Genomic DNA, 23407 nt, shown 5'->3' on the forward strand with positions numbered 1-23407 from the left:
GGAAACTATCTGTAGAAAAAAAAGAACCATGAAAAATGAAGTTTGCTAGTTGTATTTCCATTTAAGGGCTGGGTGTGGTTGTAGCAACTGGTTCCTTGCGGCTATGCCTCTGCAGAGACTGTTTATAAGGTATAAATATGAAGGAAATTAGAGACTTAAGATCAGGCAAATAATGTGTTCTTTTTAGGAATGAAGGACTTTTAAGTGATCTAAGATGCTTTTTCTGTAAAGTAGTGGGTTTCTCTGAATAGAAGAACACACGGCAGAGGCTGTGGTTCCAAGACTGGGTAAAAGGACTTTGTAAACACACCCAGAGAAATGTCAGGATAATACCTCCAGGGGACCTTGGCCAAGATTTGTTTATTGGATTTACACAATTGAGCCAATCATGATTAAATTGCCTCGGGGCAAAAGTTCAAAGGGATAACAATCAGAAAGCATAAAAAGTGGAGCAACAACTGGCGTACATTAAAATAAATAAGATGTCAGTGTAAAGAGATATGTCTTTCAGTTCTTTACAGTTCAGCTTGTAGAAAGTCATTAGACAAGGATTGGGCCAAATTATAGTGAACAAAGAATCTCACAAACAAGGGCCTTCCACAGAAATCTAATTTCTTCCCAAGCCCTTTACAGATGCAATGTGGTAACTGTTAGCTGGAACCCTCCAGCTGATTTATATTTCTATGAAGCTGAATAAGCAGTGATTCCCACATTGTATTCCAGGGAATACGAAATCCACAGCATGTTCATAAGTGTTAGCCAACCACTGGCTTTTCCTACCATGTTGATTCATCCAGGAAATATGAATTTAAACCTATTTACCAGGTGGTCTAAGATCCTAGAATCTAGGTTTTCCAAACTTTTTGACCTCACTTTGAGAAAACTAAATATAAGTTAACTCCTGTATAAGTTCGGTATATAGTTTTAGGCTCAAAGGTTAAGAAAGTTGATTGGTTGGTCCTTTCTGACCCCAAATCCCAGTCAGCCCATTTTCCCTCTATAGTAGGCAGCTTTTCTACCTACTTTGAGACTCTAGCCCCTTCATGTTTTTCCCTCCCAAATATTCATCTGACTCAAAGTAATATAAAAGTGGTTGGTAGTCACTTGAGAGCTTTCTTTTGCAAATACATTCGCATCGTAACAGTATAGAAATTTTGATGTGAAAGAATGAAATTCTTACTGAGATACTTTAGGCAAGCAACTGAGACAGTGTTTGGGAGACTAATAAAGGTAATTTTAGTATCTTTGCACTCAAGCACAAGAGAGTAATGCCTGACAATGACCTAATCCAAACTACTGAAGTCTTGGGAAATCACTTAGAATTTTCTTTCTATATTTTTATTGATGTATTATAGTTATACATAATGGTTGTTACATATTCATACATGCACACAATACAACAACATAATTTAGCCAAAATTATTAACATTATCTCCCCTTTCCATTCCCTTCTACCTCCCCTCGGTCCCTTTCCTCTGTTCTACTAATCTCCCTTTGATTTTCATGAGAGTTCTCTCACCAATTTTGAGCAGCACTTTGCACTTATTCAGAGTAGCTCCTTTTTCCCCTCTAGTTTCCCTATATGAGAAAAAACATATGACCCTTGACCTTCTGAGTTTGCCTTATTTCACTTAACATAATGTTCTCAAGTTCCATCTATTTTCCTACAAATAACAGAATTTTATTTTTATTTGTGGCTGAATAAAACTCCATCCACTTAGCATTTTGAATTGGACCTAAAGGTCTTTGAAGCACTTTTTTCTCAAGTTTCTCATATGTGAGCAATTTCATGAGTCCTGTGGATAAGAAAGAGGACTGCCACAATCCCCCTTTTCAATTTTCCAATTGTCTACCCCAGGAGAACAGCAAACCTGTCACAGCACACAGCCCTCTTTCACAGAGTGGCCCTTAAGAACCACATTTAGGGGACTGGGGCTGTGGCTCAATGGTAGAGTGGTGGCCTAGCACGTGCGTGGCGCTGGGTTCTATCTTCAGCATCGCATAAAAATAAATAAATAAAATAAAGATATTGTGTCCAACTGCACCTAAAGAAAAAATTTTTTAAAAAAGAACCAGATTCAGTAGAAAGTTCTCCCAGAATCCTTTAAATAATTTCTCTATATCTTCTACTTATTAACTCTTATTATTCTACCCATAGAAATATTGCACATTGTTCTCCAAGCTTACTATCTCCATTCTATGTATGGCAGAACCTAAGACCCCTAACAATTTTATAAATGTGTTTCAAATATTAACTTAATCATCAATATCACTTAAACCTGAACTGTTTATACCAAATATGATATTCAGTTTAGGACAATGGAGCTACTCTATCCTATGATCTAGATATTCATCTACCAGTTACTCAGAATGTTATTTGTGTTGATTTTCATTCATTCTCAAGTGGTAACAATATTTAATTTATTGTATACATACACTTTTCCCAATGATTCCCTAACAAAATCCCAACATAACTCATTATTTCCGCTCCACTGTGCCCCATGAGGTTGACTGATAGAAAGAAAACAGTATCACACAAGAATGAGAGCTTGATGGCATGAATTCAGCAGAAAATAAGCTCCTTAGGAGTTGGAAAGGGTTTTAAAGAACTTGGTGAATGGCTGTTTTGGGTCATATAAGAATTGGGAAGAAGAGTAATGACATTTTAAAAAGGATTAAGACTGCTCAAAAATGGGCTCCCCAAAATGTGACTTAAGACACAAAAAATTATATATAAGCTGCATTTAAATTATGTTTCTTTATTGGACTTTGATACTTTATAACATGCTGCAGAGATTGGATGTTTGAGGGCTTTAGGATTTATAAAAATTTACTAACTCAAAATGTGGACTATGTATAAGAAACCATGATAGGCCCAGGAGTCCAAAAAATGTCTCTGCGTTTTAGGAATTATCATCCACCAACAAAAGAGGGGAATATAAAAATATAAATATTGTTTTAGTGAGTTTTTTCACTGCTGTGACCAAAAGACCTGACAATAACAATTTTAGAGGATCAAAAATTTATTTGGAGACTCAAGGTTTCAGAGGTTTCAGTCCATAGACAACTGACTCCATATGAGGCAGAGAATGTGTCATGGAGGAAACCATGCTGGGGGTGTAGTACCAGGAAACAGAGAACAGGGAGAGAGAAGAGGAAGAGACAGACTCTCACCAGATTCAAAATATATACTCTGGGGCTGGGGTTGTGGCTCAGCAGTAGAGCACTTGCCTAGCATGGGTGAGACACTGGGTTTGATCTTTAGCACTATATAAAAATAAATGAATAAAATAAAGATATTGTGTACAACTACAAATATATATATATATATATGCATATATATGCATATATATATATGTATATATATATATATATGTATATATATATACATATATATATATATATATATAAAATTATACACACACACCCCAAAGGCATGCCCTCAAAGACCCACCTCCTCCAGCCATACTATACCTGCCTATAGTTACCATCCAGTTAATCCCTACCATCCTGGTTAGTTTAAGACTCTCATAACCCAATCCCTTCACCACTAAGCTTTTTTCCATTGTATCACACATGAGCTTTTGGGAGATACAGCATAGTTAAACCATAACAAATGTCACCAACATTAATGTTATTAATAGTCATATCACATGGTAATCTCTAATACTAGATCTACTCTCAAAGAATTTCTGCTAAGTCAGGTATATTTTGTCCTGTATTTGCACAATTGATATTTTTGTTTAAATAAAGGATATGATGTATCTTTCTGTTATTTTATCTTGTTTTCTTAAATAACCCAGAAACTGAAATAATTTTTAGTCTTAATTTTTCTTATTTTTTGATGGGCTATTTTTTCCAAGGTGAAGTCTTCTGCAGTGAATGTGCCTTCCCCATCCTCATGCAGTAGTAGAGGACAAAGCCAAGTGCATTAATATAAAGACCATCCTCAATGTTGACTGTGTGCTACCTGATATAGCACTTGGAATTTTAGTGAGTGATTTCATATATCTCAGTGTTGCAGCAGTCATCTGAGACAGGTTGAAAACAGCCCCAAAGAGGTTAAATGGTTTATTCATGGCAGATAATTTGTAAATAACAAAATACATGTCTCCTAATAAATACATATTTCTCTCTACTAAGCCACACCTAATGATTTCCAAACCATCATTGATCTAGTCCTCTTTGTATATAATTGTAAAGTAGAAACCTCCTAGAATGTACTTCCATCTGACAATAAAATACTGGCCTAATTAAAAATGCAGTACATAATATATATATATATATATATATATAAGATACTTATAACTTAGTATTCTGCGAACTCCCTTGTGCTACCACCCTGGAAAGAGGTAATAAATTCATTTGGAATAAGTTGTTCTTAATCAATTAAACTTGGACCTCAAAATGTCCACAGTTTTTGTCAAGAATTCATAAACTGGGCCAGAGTTGTGGCTCAGTGGTAGAGCGCTTGCCTAGCATGTGTGAGGCACTGAGTTTGATTCCCAGCACCACATGAAAATAAACAAATAAAATAAAGGTATTGTGTCCATCTCCAACTGAAAAAATATTTTTAAAAAAGAATTCATAAACTATCTGATGAAAATATTCTATAATTTCTGGGGACTCCATGTCATATCTAAAATTAACAAATCTAAAATTTCTTCACTTTAAAAAAAATTTACTTGGGACTTAACATGTCTCTTTTTGAATTTTCTGGTACCTTTTCAGTGATGCATGGTTCTCAAATATTGCTTGGCTCTGAGATCACATCTGTATGTTTCTTCCATACACTGGACTCATTCATCTGAGCCAGAATAATTTAATTCATTTTGTACTTTTCTTCTCAACTAAACTGAGCTTAAATTATTTTCTGAAATAGTTTTATATTATTTTACTAAGTAGCAGACTTTAGATATTCCTGCAAGTGCCCCAGATACTGTGCTAGGTGCTGAGACAGTGATGTCATTCATACCTTAACAGTTGCAATCTAACAGGAGAGAAATGTGTATATACAAGTAATCATAATGCATTGAGATAAAGCTCATAATAGAGACAGGACAATGGATCAAGGACAGAAATAAAGTAATTAACAGGGAGACCACTTTTTATCTCAGTTTCTTTATCAGCAAAATGGCAATAATTGTGCCGTTCTGGGAATTAATTGAGATATTGTGAAGTACTATGACAATGCCTGTCAAATTACAAAGGCTTAATAAATGTCAGCTATTATTATTAGTTAGGATACAGGTTATTAAAAAACAACAAAAGAACTTTGATAAATTGGGAATTCTTTCTATACTTTATCCATCCAGAAGGCAAAACTAAGACACACATAGAATAAGCAGATTTGGGGTTCACTTTAGGAGAACTTCTAAAATTTAAGGTCATTCAAAATGCTAAGAGTTAAGTTATGCACTCCTTATTAATATTCCTCAAATAGGTGCTAAATGATCAGCTGTTATGACTTTGTACATTCGCTTAGAGGTTGGACTTGCCATGGAGTCATAGAGATGTCACTTCAGATCAGTTAGTACTAACCAAAATACTATAACAGTGAAGTTGTGCTTGGCTCAGTGGGAAAGAGTACTGAAAATTTTTCCATGTAATACTTGGGAATAGGCAGGAAGATAATGACATCAAAATCATTTAATTGGTACCCTTGGACTAGATGCTTCCTACTAGAAAGGAAATCAGCACAGGGTCTAACATTGGCTGAGGCTCAGCTGTTGGTGGATACTCAGGTTTGGGCATCCCAGGATATGACACTCTCCAGGCAGTGCCCACACAGCTGTTAGTACCACAAGACTTAAGAAGTAACACAGTTCCCTAAGGTATCAGAAAGGAAGTACTCGAACAGTAGGCAGAAAGGCAATGAGTATGTTTTTCTATTGCAAGATGCATTCACTTACTGAAAAGTTACTAGATCACATTGCCTTAGGTGTTGGAAACAGTAAAAACAAAACAACAATAAATAATCATACATGTTGGCTACGATCTACATTCGGTGGGGTCGGGTTCCAAATTCCACAATAGGACACCCATAGCACAAAAGTTAATAACTAGAATCAACAAATGGGACTTACTCAAACTAAAAAGTTTTTTCTCAGCAAAATAAACAATAAGAGAGGTAAATAGGGAGCCTACACCCTGGGAACAAATCTTTACTCCTCACACTTCAGATAGAGCCCTAATGTCCAGAGTATACAAAGAACTCCAAAAATTAGACAATAAGAGAACAAACAACCCAATCAACAAATGGGCCAAGGACCTGAACAGACACTTCTCAGAGGAGGACATACAGTCAATCAACAAGTACATGAAAAAATGCTCAACATCTCTAGCTGTCAGAGAAATGCAAATCAAAACCACCCTAAGATACCATCTCACTCCAGTAAGATTGGCAGCCATTATGAAGTCAAACAACAACAAGTGCTGGTGAGGATGTGGGGAAAAGGGTACACTTGTACATTGCTGGTGGGACTGCAAATTGGTGCAGCCAATTTGGAAAGCAGTATGGAGATTTCTTGGAAAGCTGGGAATGGAGCCACCATTGGAGCTATTCCCCTTCTCGGTCTATTCCCTAAAGACTTAAAAAGAGCATGCTACAGGGACACTGCTACATCCATGTTCATAGCAGCACAATTCACAATAGCAACACTGTGGAACCAACCTAGATGCCCTTCAATAGACGAATGGATAAAAAAAATGTGGCATTTATACACAATGGAGTATTACTCTGCATTAAAAAATGACAAAATCATAGAATTTGCAGGGAAATGGATGGCATTAGAGCAGATTATGCTAAGTGAAGCTAGCCAATCCCTAAAAAACAAATGCCAAATGTCTTCTTTGATATAAGGAGAGTAACTAAGAACAGTGTAGGGACGAAGAGCATGAGAAGAAGATTAACATTAAACAGGGATGAGAGGTGGGAAGGAAAGGGAGAGAGAAGGGAAATTGCATGGAAATGGAAGGAGACCCTCAGGGTTATACAAAAGTACATACAAGAGGAAGTGAGGGGAAAGGGAAAAATAATACAAGGGGGAGAAATGAATGACAGTAGAGGGGGTAGAGAGAGAAGAGGGGAGGGGAGGGGAGGAGAGGGGAGGGGGGATAGTAGAGGATAGGAAAGGCAGCAGAACACAACAGACACTAGTATGGCAATATGTAAATCAATGGATGTGTAACTGATGTAATTCTGCAGTCTGTATATGGGGTAAAAATGGGAGTTCATAACCCACTTGAATCAAAGTGTGAAATATATATATATATATATATATATATATATATATAAAGAAATATCAAGAAATTTGTAATGTTTTGAACAACCAACAATAAAAAAATTTAAAAAAAAGAAAAAAAAATAATCATACATGCATGATACTTTCATGTTAGTTAGAGGAATATAGTAGCAAAAAAATAGTTAGATATGAGGTATTTCCCCCAAAAGTTCATGTGTAAGACAATGCACAAAAGAGTAGAGATGAATTAATTGGGTTATAAGAACATTCATTAATGCAACCTAATCATTGCATTAATCTATGGATAGGGATTAACTGAATGGTGACTATAGGCAGGTATGGTGTGGCTAGTGTGGAACATTGGGGACATGTCTTTGGGGATATATTTTATCCCTGGTAAGTGAGAGCTATGTTTCCTGGTAGCCAGGTTCTGAGTTGTTTTCTTCCACCACATACTTCCACCATGATGTTCTGCCTTACCTGAAGCCCAGAGCAATAGAATCAGCTATCTGGGAACTGAGACCTCTGAAACCATGAGCACCAAATAAACTTTTCGTCCTCTAAAATTGTGATTGCCAGCTCTTTTGATGATAGCAGCAAGATAACTGACTAAAACAACAAGCATACAGAGGAAGCATCAAATAATGCTTAAGAGCGAAGAAAATATTACAGGTGACATGAAATGCAGTGATGGGGCTGTAGATCCATGTCCAAAGACTCCAGTATCCAAGGATCCGATAACAAATGGTCAAGTGGTCCTAGAAGGAAGCTGAGAGATACTGGAACAAATGTAGGAGCACAAGAAGATCAGAGATACAGGACATGACTGAGTGAGTGATTCAGGAATTCAGACATAAGAAAAGACTTAAAAGAACTGGGGGTTAGAAGGGACACAGTTTGGTTGATTCTCTTTGATCATCTCTGAGCATGAGGTAAGTCTATTTACAGTTGAAGTATTTAAAGGTCAAAACTGAAGCATCAAATGTCATTAGAAGAGAAGGCAGAGTGGGTCAAGTAAAATTTCTTCTCCAAAGGGCTGCAGCTCATTTTTCTGCTCCAGTTAAGGTAGAGCTGAGGTAAGGATATTCCTACTGTTTGAGATGAGTGAAGAGGAGGAACAGAACTTGACATTTTACAACTATTGGATACGATGATTATATCCTGAAGACTCAGATGGGAAAGAGCTGCACCTCATTTGCAGCCAGAACTCAACTGGATTTTCTAAGTGCACTTTCAATCTTGCCTTCACACACTTGATTCATTTCCTGGGTGGTTTTAAGAAGTAGTAATTCCCTGCATCAGGCAGGGAGAAGGCTGTATATGATGAGTTGGCTGGGCAGATGATTGACAGTAGATGCATTTTCTTTTGATAGAAAAATCCTTATTTTTTCCCATTTTGTTATGTTAGCAGCTAATAGCAACATTCACATGTGGGCTCTAGACTTCTATCTCCTGTGAAAAACAGATGGTCAAAAACAACTTTTCTACATATAAATGTTCTGGAAATTCCTAAATTTCCCAACTGGTGAGAGATAATATTTATAAAGATTATTTTTCATGAATACTTAAGTGAAAGTGTATGATATTAAATATTGACTTGGGAATATTATTTGAATCTAAAAACCAGACTACAGATTGAGGCAGGAAGATAATAAATTAACTTCAGAAGGATTCTATATTACAACCCCTTGGGCTCATCTGTAAATAGCCTGAGAAAATAACAGGAAAATTAAATGAAACAATTGATTAAACATGAGTTAAAATCTGTGATATGTCTTCACCCCTCTTCGATTTGGAGTGAAGGACAATGGGGAAAAGTTATTCATAATCCAGCTGTCTCACTGTCTTGTCATATAACAAAATGTGGTCCTGAAAACTTAGACAGTCTTGCCTAATTATATTAAGGGTCAATTTTGTTTTGTTTTGTTTTTTCAATCTTCTCAAATAAATGGTGTGTGGAGGAGACGGGGAGAAACTATCTTAGGTTAAAGTATAGAACAAAATAGAAAACAGTGCCAGGTGGGATGGTGGAGAATGTCTGTAATCTCAGCAGCTCAGGTCACTGAGGTAGGAGGATTATGAGTTCAAAGCCAGCCTGAGCAAGAGTGAGGTGCTAAGCAACTCAGTGAGACCCTGTCTCTAAATAAAATACAAAATAGGGCTGGGGATGTGGCTCAATAGTTGAGTGCCCCTAAGTTCAATCCCCAGTACAAAAAAAACAACAACAACAACAACAACAAAAAAAAAACAGATTCAAAATTCACCTGACCAAAATCTTTATTGTGCTTAATGCCCTATACAAAGTGTTAATGATTCAGAACATTAGTGTTTTCAGTATTCACTAGAAGTTTACTTTTTGTTTTCAAAAAACATAACGTAAATTGGCATGGTGGGGCATGCCTGTAATCCCAGCAGCTCAGGAGGCTGAGGCAGGAGGATCACAGATTCAAAGCCAGTCTCAGCAATGATGAGGTGCTATGTAACTCAGTGAGACCCTGTCTCTAAATAAAATACAAAAAAAGGTGAGGGGACAGGGTACTGGGGAAGTGGCTCAGTGGTTAAGTGCCCCTGAGTTCAATCCCTCGTACCCCCTCCCCACAACTTACTGGGCATTATATTCTATTACATTCTATATAGAATAAAAATATAAAACTTATCCCAGTTCTGAAAATAACATTTATATATGTTTTATACTCTGCTATAAAACAAATTTGGTGTACCAAGGTGAGTGACATAACCACCAATTCCCAAACCCTGCCCTAAAAATTTACAATGTGAATAAAACTTGTATGCGTTGCTAAGCAAATAGAGTTTGGACATTTTCCCTTGCCTTGTATTCAAAAATTTAAGCCCCTCCTTACAGATATTTTAGAAATCTCCAATGAAAATACTGTGACTAATTTTCTGTATAGTAGAGAAAGGAAAATTAGCCCAACTTTGGAAGAAAGGGCATGGGTATACAGTGGAAAAGCCTCAAAGCAGAATTTCAACTAAAGTGTGACTTGGTAGCTCTTCCCACAAGTGGGAAGGAAGTAAGCTGAAAATCCTGTGAAAGCCATGGTCTGGATGGACACTGAAGAGTAAGTGGAACAATCAGGAAGATCAGGAAGACCAACAGGACTCAAGTTTAGCATGACCTCAGAGGCACCTTTCACATCACATCTGGTATACAGTAGTGCTCCAGGGAGCTTCTTGAAGCTTAGGGCGTCTGGTTGGAAATATGGAAAGGGATAGAACTTGGAACTCATGGTTATCTGACCTAGAAATATAGAAATTATTCTATATTTGCTTGGCTACATTTAAAGATTATTCTGTACTTTTACAAGTCATTTGGTTGGAGCATGTCATATGATGTGAAATGAGGAGGGACTGAACGAGAAGAACAGTGAAGATGACTGCACTGTTAATTTTGTCTCCATAAAATTTAATAACAAAAAAATTAATAACAACCTCAATTAGAACACTTATTGTGAGAGGAAAGAAAAATAGGAAAATACTCTGAGAATAACGAGGCTGAATCAAAGAGATTCTGCAGCTGAATGAGCTTGTAAAGAGAATATGATCTGAGGTTTTCCAACCTTGGTGGTCATATGTAAAGGAGAACATATTTTGATGCAAAGCTCATGGAGAGTAAAGATGATTGATTAGGTTTGGGACACTTAGGTTTAAGTGACAAATGTCATGCAAATAGATCTAACCCTACCAAATGCAAATGAAGTTTGAAAATTGAGATGAATTTGAAACCAACCACTTAACTTTTTATCTCCCAGTTGCTTGAAGACCAAGTAAATGAGCTGCCATTATTCTTGGAAACATCTCCACTAAGATTCCTCTCAGAAGCAGTCTTCCTTGGCTACTCCCAGGTGGAAATTCCACGACCAGAATGCCTAGCAGCACCTTCATCACTGGTGACCAATTCCAGAGCTAAAGAATTGGGGTATTTCTAGTTCCTAGAAAGTCACTGGGAGAACCCTTCCCATAGTCACTCTGTCAGGATTAAATTGACCACAAACAAACCTGTCATCAAATCTCAACGTGGCCCAAGCAGAATTGTTCCTGAAGCCCCCCAAGGGCCTTCCTTGTGATTGCTTGGTCTCTTTCAATCTCAGAGTAAATAAACAGCAACCATTACATAACAACATTAGCTAAACAGAGAACTTGTAAGGAATTTATGAGTCCAGAGGAAATGCATGGATTTGGGGATTTTATAGTACTGATAAGCTTCTTGAAGAAGGAGGTGTGAAGCCAGGCATAGTGGTGCACACCTGTAATACCAGCAACTGGAGAGGCTCTGGCAGGAGGATCAAGAGTTCAAAGTGAGCTTCATCAGCTTAATAAGATCCTGTCTTAAAATAAAAAAAAAATAAAAATAAAAAGGAATGAGGACGTAGCTCAGTGGTAAATCATCCACTGGGTTCAATCCTCAATACTCCCCACCCCTGCCACAAAGGTGAGAACACTTAAACATTTTAACACTTGATCAATATTGAACATGTACCATTTACAAAACAAACAAACATTTTAAAAAAGAAATGGTGCTTATGTAGATAGTCTCAGACTATGGCATTAATTTCTAATTTTTGCTTTGGTATGACTCACTACTCTGCCTCAAATTCCTCTACTATGGCTAATGGTATTGACTGCTCCCTCATAGTTTTCACTGGAGAAAAATAAAATAAAAGCTCTTTCTGAATAGAAAGCATTCTGTAAAAAGTAAATAATGATAACATCCTCTCCAGCTTGTATATATTGGTGAATGTTTTTTGACTTTGCTATCTTTCTTGGGGGACTATTCACAGAGACTTGTATGTATGTGTCTTTTTCTATTGCTTCATTTGTCTTTCTCTTTCTACTGTAATAGCCCTGTCTCCAGTTCTCACTTCCACTGATATCAGAAAAATGTCTCCCTGTTGCTGGGTCTGCAGCTTCCTTTCCGCAGATCTCTCCATCTCTGTTAGTCCATCTTATTTAATTTCATGCTCTCTACAGACCTTCCCTTATTCTGTCATAGATCTTACTTTGAAAAATCTATTGTGCTTTTTAGGTTCTCTCCTCAACCCTGACTTGACCACCTCTCTGACATCTCATTTTCTTTCACTGCTTTCCCATGTACCTCACTCTGCCTTTATTTAATACTCCAGAAAGGCTAAAGTGGTAAAGGGTGAGCTTATAAATTATAGAAAGAACCAATCTTTCTACTACTAAAATGGTGTTCTACTGATCTAATTTGTCAATATATTGTTTAGTACCTCACAAAATCAGACATGCACAATAGGTAGTAAAAATTGACCAAATTGGAAGACATAAATTCCCTCTGATTGCAGGTCCAAGAAGCAGAAATCCATATGTTAGAGTAGAGACATATTGATGGAGGTGCATTTGCTTAAGGGCTTAAAATCATATTACTGACATTTCAAGAAAATATTAGGTCCCAACTCCTCATGCACATTTTGGAGGACAAATCAATGTGATCACAATAGAAAATGAAATCCTTAAATATTCTCGGTGCTTCTCCTTAGAATTGTCTTCATTGTGTGCGTTGTATAAATGTGGAAAAGATATATAACATTTGAAAGGACAATGTAAACCAAATATTTCATGACTTAATGTGCTATGGCACATGATGTTTGAACATGAGTATTTACCAAATAGACCTAGATGCTCATCACAGGAGTGCTGAGAATACAACCGCATGGGATGTTTGCATGGGATGTTTCTTATTCTTATTGCATTCTATTCAAGATGCAAATACAGGTCTTTCACATAAAGCATATGTTAGCTAGCTTTTTGAGATAGTGAATGCTTTTACCATAAAAAAAGATATCAATGTGGTGTTCTAAAATGTTATGATCAGGATAATTACCACAGCTATAACGTGAAAATAACAAAATGTTCTCTTTGGGCTGTGATTACCCACACAAACTGGTGTGGCAGTTTTAAATGACTTTGTGAGCTGTAGATTATTTAAACCACAGGACAAGGACAAAAACTATTTCACAAGATACCTAACCTGTATCTTTCTTCAACTCCCCTTTTCTCCCTACTGATCTTGTTGCATTTTCCTTCCTTATCTCATTATTTTACAGTTTCTTTATCAACTTTTTTTTTAACCTACATTGACTTCATTTATTTGTGATTTAAATTTATAAATGATTTAATCTTAAGTCTTGAAATTCTTAAACCTTTCTTGGAATATATTTCAGAAAATTTCATAAAACAATTGCTTGTTTCTCCTATAAAACATATTAATAGTGTCTTCTAACAGTGTTTCTATAGCTTTCATCCCATTCATTACCACCAATCAATGACTTATCAGCTTCAGCATGCATGTAGCATAAGCTCTCTTGCTTCCGCTAAATACTAAAATATATATCCTTTGGAATGATGTCATTTGGTTTTCCTGAGGCAACAGATTGCTGAAAACGGCTATTAAAAAAAAAATGAGGTAAGAAAAATAAAGGAATACTTCTTAAAAAAAAGAAAGAAAGAAAAAAGCAAAACAGAAAGAAAAAGGAAAAAGGCAAAAATATCATATAATAAATTATTATTTCAGTGCTTAATTTATTTTTTTGGTAATTTCCCTGAGTTTCTAAGTTCTTGAAGGCTGAGATTATAATATAAGGAAAATCTAGTCTCTAGTAAAGATTAAGTAGGGGCACTGTACATTCATGACTCCTGTATATAATGAAAGCATTTTCTGAGCAAAAGTAAGACTATTGTCAGATATAAATGCATGTGTAGAAACAGGACATATAGACATATATATATATCATCTTACAGGGTGATTTTTATGCACCCTGACTTTTCGACTACTTGATTAAAAGACTAGACATTTCCCCTTGAGATTTGTTCCTCTGCCTAATGTGCTGTAATTGCAACAGAGTGCTTGATACACCAGCAATGAGCACTATTCTGTAATAAATTTGGGTCACTGCAGAGTTCACCATGTACTCCTTGGCAACAGGAACAAAGTGCTGGCTAGTTCATCTCTTTTAGCCCCAGTGTCCCTGATTCTCTTGCCTAATGATATTAATACAGCTAAATGTATGCAAATCGTCCATGTCCTGGGCCTTTCCCTTCCCACGGTCTACATGATATTTCATCTCCAGAAAACATTTCTTATAATTATAATGTTGGCCAGAAGCGTGGACGTCTGAGTTGCTGAGGAAAAGGCCATTCTCTGTTCTTCAGCCCATTCTTTTTATTGCCCTCTTTCTTCCAATCAGTATTTTTAAATTTTTTTTCACACAGTTCTTTCATCTATTTCTCTGGCGGAAAATCAACTAGAACTCAGCATTGGGTTTTCTAACATGCTGATTGTGATAACTAAGCGTTCAAATGAGCTTAGTGAGTGCTTTTCTTTATAGAGAAATGTTTTTTGCTTGCTTCATTACCCTTCCATTTCAGAGTTTCTTATTTACGGATTCCTATTCACAGGAATTAATTTCTGCCACATTTACACACGTTTTACAGGGCTACTGGCAAGATTTAACCCTCTGTGTAAAGTCTGCATAACTTCCCAGTCATGCCTTTTCAGACTCTTCTATGACCACCCACATGGCTTGTGTACACTTGCTCTCTCTGTCTCCTACCTGTCCCCCAGCTCTTACTCCCCAGCTCTAAAAAACCCAACATCAGTTCATTTTCACATTTAGTTCAATAAAACTTTTTCAAATCACTGTTTTAACAAAATTTGGGGAAGGGAATCAGATAAAAGGAACTAAGCCATAGAGCAAAGAGATGAGAACTAGAAAAATTAGAGAGATTGGTTTCCTTTAAACTTCAGCACACACATTTAAATCAGTAAAGTTTATGCAGTTGGCTTCAGACGGATGGCTGAGACATGCATTTTGCTTTTGAAGATCTTTGCCTTGAAACGCTTTTGAAGCCTTAAATCTTGTTAAAGCAGGGAACAGGAAGTGCACAGCTGAAAAGGCAGCCCGTTAATGCTCGGAGGGAAATGTGTCCCCATTCTGCTCTTACATTAGTATCAGGGTGAAGCTGGAGTGCTCAATTTACCTTGCTTCATACTGATGGAGGTTCTGCATCTTCCGAGGAGAGAAAAGATTCTACCATAAACAGACACCCCTGCTGCTTGTTATTTATTACTTGTGTTTGCAAGGGCTTTCTTTTCTTTTTCTTTCTTTCTTTTTTTTTTTACAGAGCTTTACGAGTTTTCTTAATCCTGTGTAAATGAAGAGAATAACTTTGTCCAGCTTGTGACCAGTTACAGAGAAAATCCTTATGACTGTGACATGTCATGTGACAATAGATGCCACAAAATATATAGGGAGGGCCTCAAAACAAAAAAAGGGCAACCCCAGTGCTTTGCTATCAAGAGGACAACATCCCAGAGATGAAGATGCCCTGAGAAATCAAGGGCCAGATACCTGGAACTATGAAAATCTTTCATGGTCCCAAAGACAAAGTTGCTAAAATCTTATGTGCAACTATATTTTCTCAAAGACAAAAAAAAAAAAAAAAGGAAGGAAGAAAGAAAGAAAGGAAAGAATCACTTAGAATTTCATTCTCATTTGAATCAAATATTATGAAAGGAGCACAAACCAGTAACATTTTTCTATAAGCATCTAACTACCACATTTGATAACCACCCATCAATTTGTAGACAATAAACTTCTTATAGATGACCTTGAATAGGTCATTTAACTCCTCTGGACCACACTTTTTTCTTGGCATCATAGAAAAATATCTATCTTGCATGGTTGCTGAGAGAATAGCATGAGCTAACATAACCAACCCTTGGCAGAGGAGATCCATTCAGCAAATTTTAAGTCCCTAGTCTGAAATGCAAAAGAAAAAAAAAATAAGTCTTGTTATACAGAGAAAATATATTTTAATAATCTTGGTAATGGACACGAAGTTTTATTAAAACACAGCCCACATTCAATCTCTTATAAACTCTTAAGAGTATTTACTGCAGAGCATTTTATTGTGCTTTCTCCCCACACCCCCAACCTCAACCCCTAAAGGATGCTGGAGTAATTTATTTCCTTGCAGGAGCGCTGTGGATGTCTTTGTAAGTCTGATAGCATTATCTGACAAATAATCAATGTTTGGCTATAACCCGAGGGCCTCCAGAGCTAGAGGACATTACTCAGCACCGTATCATGGAGACAGAGGCAAATTCAGCATAAGTTGTCTTCTACATAGAAATTATCATCTGATTTTCGCCCAGGACTCTTCATCATAACACTTCCTATAGGATTAGATTTGAAGCTCAGAATTATTTTGATTATTCATCATGTCATCCTTTGTATCTGGACAGCTATTCTTTCACAAACTTATTACAGCACAAGCTCAGCTGAATGTTTACTGACGTGTATAGGGAAAGTGACAGAAAAGCTCCATGTCTTTATGCTCTTCATTTTGCTGAGAGGTTAAAGTGACCTTTTAACAGACCCACAATAAAACTGGAATCTGAAAAGAGTGTAGGACCCAAGTATAAAACACTCTCCAACCCAGCTGACATAAATACTAATAGGACGGAATAATTTGAGTGGACACAGGAAAAATAAATCAAATTTACTCACACCTAAATATATAAAACTAACGTAGAGACACGGACCATGACTAAAAATGTGATTTATTTCTGGCAAAGACCAATAAAACTAGAATACTTAATAGCAAATTCTAAACCACCTTTAGAAAAGCACACGTCTAGAAATGGTTAAGTGTGAAAAGGAACTCATCGAGTACACAGACCAACAAAAATTCACTAGCATATCCTTTGAAACTGTGAGAAGAGTAAGCATATTGTTTATACATACTATAAGGTCTTGTTTTATAAATGCATGATCCTTTCTTGTCTTAGGTATCTGACTTTACACAATATCCTACAAAGAGAGATCTGGAGGTAAGCAGAAAATTGTTTAAACTTGAAAGTAAGCATAAAGAAGCATTGTGTGATGAGTTTAAAAAAAAAAAAAAACATTGTAAACATAAAGCAGATAATTGTGAAAATCTAGGGTGTTTGGTGACTGCAGCCAGTTTTGTGATTTTGAGGGATCTGCAAACTCAAAGCCATTGTTGAAGTGAGAATTGAAAAATACAAAGGGACATCCCTACTGAGATACAATAGGGAACAGCAGAAAAGTGGGGAAAGAAAAGTTCAGGGCCATACTGGGGTCACTGGAGTTTCCTGAGAGATTGTAATTATTAAGAATAACCACACCAGAAATGATGTTTGCACTTACAAGGGTATCCTGGACAACAGGGTTAAGAATTTGAGACCTGGACCTAGCAGACAGAGGATTGTAAAGTGAGCTACTCTAGGAATATTAACTTGATAAATTAGGTTCTAAATTCCTACTCTCATCTCTTTGAGCCAGACAAGAGAGACTAAAGTCCAAAGCTCCCTGCATGCAGGCTTTGGTGTATAGAATTTTTCACCAAGTAGCCAGCAGTCCCAATTCAAAACAAAGACTCTTCTGGCAGTAGTAGTCCTTTAGCAAATAACATTGGTATTTTAAGTGCTGTTTATAATGTTTTATATCATTAAACTTTTTTGATCTTTGAATCTAAGAGAATGCCGGAAAATATGACACTAACAATCCCAGGCTGAATAGTAAATGATAGATAATATGAGTAAATAAAATAAATTTCCTCAATTCAAATATTTCAACATGGAGTATCCAGAAGAAACAAAACAAAAAAAGGGAAACAAGATTTTATTTAAATTTTGAAAAGATGAATGTGAAATTTATAAATAAAGTTGTAAAATCTTTCTTTGTAAGCAAATCAAAACTGGTGATTATTTTGCAAAGATGTCATTGTAGATGACTTATCTCAAGACAATTGTTTATGATTCATCCAAGCAATGAGAATATATCAAGCATCTACTAAAAACATCTACTGAGCACCTACCATTATACCTGAAGCAAAACTTCTTTACATGGTTCTTGTAAGAGGCAGGTCAATTGCAAATCAATGACCACAATTCAGAGTTTCTTCCACCTGGCTTTTAATTTAAGGATTATATTTAAACTCATTTCCAGTCTTCTGGTCCACAGTCTCTCGGTATATATTCCATGGTTTCCCTACAGCAGTCATGCAGGTCTATCACTGTGTACTTCAATTCACCCTCTCTGAAAATGGGCCTGTCTAAGTGCTCAATCGGCCATCCCAAATATAACTTTAATTTTAGTAAAAATCCACCCCATAGTCCTATATATAATATAGTATCAGAAAAAGAGGAAGAAGAGTATATGTTTATATATGATTATCTCCTCCCAGAATGATCATTTTTGGCCATCTATTCATTGCTCATGTTCTTCTCCCAAATGCAGAGCAAAGTGAGATCGGTGCGACCATAAAAGCAATTCCTGCATCAGTTCACCCATTGGGAGACTGGACAGATGATCAACCCAAACAGCATTACCTGGGTAATATTGTAAAAGTACAAATGCCCAGATACACTCTCTGGAGATACAAACTTAATAAGGAAAAAAATGCAAAATACAAAGAGAGAGAAGTAAATAAGAGGGAGATCAGTTTATAGTAAAACTTATGGTTACAGAGATAGCCTACAAAATGGGAGAAAATCTTTGCCACCTGCATCTCAGATAGAGTATTAATCTCGAGGATATACAAAGAATTCAACAATGCTTAACACCAAAAACCAAATAAAAAATCCATAAACATAGCATTTAGTAAATATGAGGGTAAGGATTGGGGGTTAGGATTGTATATCTGTTTGTTTGTTTGTTTGTTTTTCTCCTCTAATGATATTGAAGTACACTCAGGACTGAGGAAATCAAAATAAAAGAATTCTTAAGTTCTACTCACAATTATCATTCATAGTTCCATGCCTCATGGGCACAGATGTCAGAGCTACCCAGATGGCGAGTTTTGAAAGACACAGAGATGAAGGAAAGTGAAGCATACAAGACATGAAGTTTTATCCCAAAGGAGCAGACCCCATGGTTTTCCTGGGTTTCTAGAAGACTGAAGAAAGATATCAGTTGCCTTGGATAGTTAAAGCCACATCCAAATAAATGGGTCTAGAGGGTACAGAGATAGAAGAGTATCTGCAGATGAATGCTGATCACTAACTCATTTTGTTTAGGGCCTCTGTTGCCCAGCTAACACTGAAATGATAGCAGAGTGAGGCTAAGAAGTAGAGGATGGATGATATGATTGCCACAAGCTGAATCATCTTTGAGGATATATGTTCCTAATTTTGAACTTCTAGAACATGTTCGGTTTTTGTTTGTCTGTTTGTTTATTGGGTGTTAAGTCCAGTGGTGCTCTACCACTGGGCTACTGAGTTATATCTCCAACTCTGCCTCCCACTTTTTTGATACCAAAGGTTGAATCCAGGGGTGCTTAGGCACTGAGCTACATTACCATCCATATATATATACATATATAAATATATATATATATATATATATATATATATATATTGAGACGGGTTTTGCTAAATTGTTCAGGGCCTTGCTAAGTTGCTGAGATTGGCTTGGAACTCGTGATCCTTATACCTCATCCTCCCAAAACAGTGGGATTACAGGATACCAGGTTCCAGCCCTTTTTATTTATTTATTTTTTAATTTTGGGACAGGATCTTGCTAAGTTCCTTAGGCTGATTTCAAACTTACAATCCTCCCTTCTCAGACTCTCAAGGACCTGGGGTTACAGATCTGCACCACCACACCCAGCAACATTCAGTTTCTTTTAGAAAAAACTGAACTCTAGCAGCTTCTGTATAATGACCATGCTCTTTAGTTGTTAGTTTGAAATAAAAGAATCACTTTTATTCTGCATCATATACCACAGGTGCTGAGAGATAGTGGTCCTATCTTTTGTTGAGAAAGTTGACATCCAGGAGCATTTGATTTCAATCAGCACACATCAATTCCATGGCAATGCTGGCAATGGGATGCCGACTTCTAGTCCACCTGCTGTGATCTAGGGCCAGCTTCCCCATTAGACATGGAAAGCGTAGTGCAATAGTTTTAGGGCTGATGAAAATATTATAATTTGTTTTAAAATCAGAAAAAAAAAGAAACTTTAGGTCAAAGGAAATGTTAATCTATTCATTTTTACGTCATTGCTGTTGTCCAACGTAATTTTAACAGATTTTACTGGAGAAGGGGTCCATGTAGGCAAAAGTGTCTGGGACCCAAGAAAGTCACAAAGAACTAGTTGCCCTTGATCAGGCCACATACATTATTTTCATGGCTCGAATGCAAAATGAACAATGCAGGGTGCCTGGTTCAAAATATAAATTTCAGTGTGGTAACTTAAGAGCATGAAGTCAAGCTTGGGACACTCTGAGTTTAGATAGCTAGCTGAAGGCACTATCATGTTGTCAGAAACTAATATTTCAGGAGCAATGACCAAGGCCTTCACCTCTACCTTTACCCTGCCTTTCTACATTTCCAATCCCTTTTCCCCTCCCTGTAACTCCTTCCAAAGAGCTAGCCATCCAGAGGAAGGAGTGCTAAAGAATATGGCTGTTCTGGGTATTGGATTGAGAAATTTCATTCTGCTCATAACTATCATTACTCGGATGATACTTTAAGTTCCACCCTATTATTGGGGAGAGGATATTTTTTTTCTTGTTCATCCACAAACATAGCATTTAGTGACCTTGAAATACGAGTGTTAAAGACATCATGCCTTATCTGAGCCCATGTCACTGTCACCAGGTAAGGCCCCCACTACAATTGCTTTGAAACATACTATGGTTGGTAAAGGAACCTCTGCTGTTAAACCCACCTCAACACAAAGTCGGTGTTATTTATTTATGATGTTACATGAATCATCTGCACTTTCCCTGATAAGCCCTGGGCTGTGTGTCTTTCATTTCAGCTGACATTTTGCTGCCATTTGCCAGGCTAAGTAACTACTGTGCAATCACTCTGAGCTGATGCATGGTCATTGTTTTGCACAAAATGGATTTTTAAGTCAGTTGAAAGGCTTTCTGAAGAATATAATTTGACAAAGTAAATTTTTGCCCATATAACAGAAATCAGCCAGGGCTGCACCAAATGTATTTTTTAAGATAGCTAAAAGGATTTCTGCAGAGAGTTTGACAAAGTATTTTACTTTTGTGCACAAAGCAAAAATTGATTAGTTTTGAACAAAAAGGATTTCTCAGGGTGCTGAGAGGCTTTTCTCTGGAATTAAATATATTCTTCAGCTTGCGGGATAAGGTATTTGAAAGTAGTGTCTTTGAGAAGACAAATAGTTGTCAGTGACATTTTTTTTTTCCAGGAACAACTTAAAAGAATCTACTTAAATGACATTTTCAACCACCTAAACCTGGTTTGGTCCAGATGTCTTATTGCTCACAGAAAGATGACCCATTTTCCAGCGTATGAGGCTTATTGCATGATTCATTCGCTTGTTTGATCCTGTTTCTAAATTGATAGAATCACTGAGTAGACATTTCACTGAATGCTTTTCCCCCTTCAGTTTAACTATAGGAGACAAGAAATCTGAACAAATTGAAGGGCACGGAGTTTTAACTTAAATTGTTTCGCTTCAGGGGAATTTTGCTGACAATTTTCCAATATCTACAGTCCTTCTATTTGAGGAGAGGAGGTGATTTGGAAACATGCAACTTATATAAAAACTGATTCTGTTTTTTCCAAAAGCATCAGTCTGCTACCAGGGAAAGTTTTAAGGCTGGAGGATAAATGCGATGACCTATTTATTCAACATGCTCTAAGAGTTCTGGATATTGTGTGTGAGTTTGGTGTATGAGAGGAAGCTAGGAGTAAGCAGGTAGGTGCTGTGGCTCCAAAAAACACATTTGCTGTGACAGGGCAAGTGTACCTTTCTGAAATACAAAGGTTGCCTTTTGGAGTAGACATAAAAATAATAAGTTACAATCATTTTTGGTATAGATCTTGAATCTTTTTTTCATGCTTTTGTAATTCACTGATACACATTTTGGATTTCTCTTGTCAGCTCAGTCTGGACTCTCTGCAGGCCCAAATCATCCCTGTCTCCTCATTCTTTGGTTATGCCATTAAATTCAACATAAAGTCCAAATCTAAATGTTCTTCATTAAGAATAGATTACTGATGCTTTAGAAATTGCATGTTCCTGATGCATTCTATTACCTAGTTTACATCTAGAAATTAAGGGTAGTTTATTTTTAAGAGTTTCATTACTTAACAAGACTATATTTATGTTTGAAATAAGCCTTGATTTGTTTACATTAATTAACAGTGGAGACTGAATATATAATCTTATTTTTGTCTTATTTGCTAGATATAAATCAAGGTAATTTAAGGTAAATAGGATTGTAGCATCCACAAGACATTCCTTATCATGTTGTTTTTGAAACAAAGATGTTTAAATAAAGGAAATGAGACCCAGTGGGCTAGCTTCTTTCATTTTGTTATTCAAACACACGAGGGATACACACCCACACACACTCACCTACATACCATTATTACGGCACGGCCTCCCCTAAAGTTTGACAAGGAACAGCTAGCACAATTTCCTTACTGACCATATCCTCTGGCTTGCCATCAAAACAGGACAAAGCAAAAGGTGGTGTAAACCTATAAGACTTTGCCTGCTATTCTTACAAAGAGACTAATACAACATCTGTCATTTCACCTAGTGCCTTGACTAATTCCACACAAGGTCTTCATCACATTGTAGCATAAGCAAGTTTAAAAGAAGCAGCATTTATAGTCCATGGCTAATCTAAGTAAGCCATTCACTGCAGCCAGTCAAATCCAGGGGGAACAATAGTGGATGAGTCAGGCTGGAGGTAATGCTTAGCCTCCTGGGGTCCTGGGTGTCCTGTGCCTTGAAGACAACAGAACCACAAGGACATATTGCTGGCAAAACCAGTGTCCGATCCTCCTGAGGGAACTGGGAGTTTTGTAAAAAGCGATACCACATGATCAGTTTCAAATGAATATTTGATGTTATACTAATTGTGAGGGTGAATCAATAATATCAACCCTTCAGATGGAAAAAAAAAAGCAGGAAAATATGCATACATCTTTAAATGCTTTGGAGGCAGAGCAATTTAACAGCAAGATGAAAGCAAGATGAGCTCATAAGAGCTCAGAAGAAGCCAAACACTGACAGAAACAGAGGAAAATGTAACTGTCCATGAGGGACTCTTTCATGATGACAAATCATGGCATTTTCCTCAGCAAATGAGAGAATAT

This window comes from Marmota monax, unplaced genomic scaffold (genome assembly GCF_021218885.2).
Source record: "Marmota monax isolate L192 unplaced genomic scaffold, Marmota_monax_Labrador192_F-V1.1 WCK01_AAM20220418_F8-fsc00006, whole genome shotgun sequence".
Lineage (NCBI taxonomy): Eukaryota > Metazoa > Chordata > Mammalia > Rodentia > Sciuridae > Marmota > Marmota monax.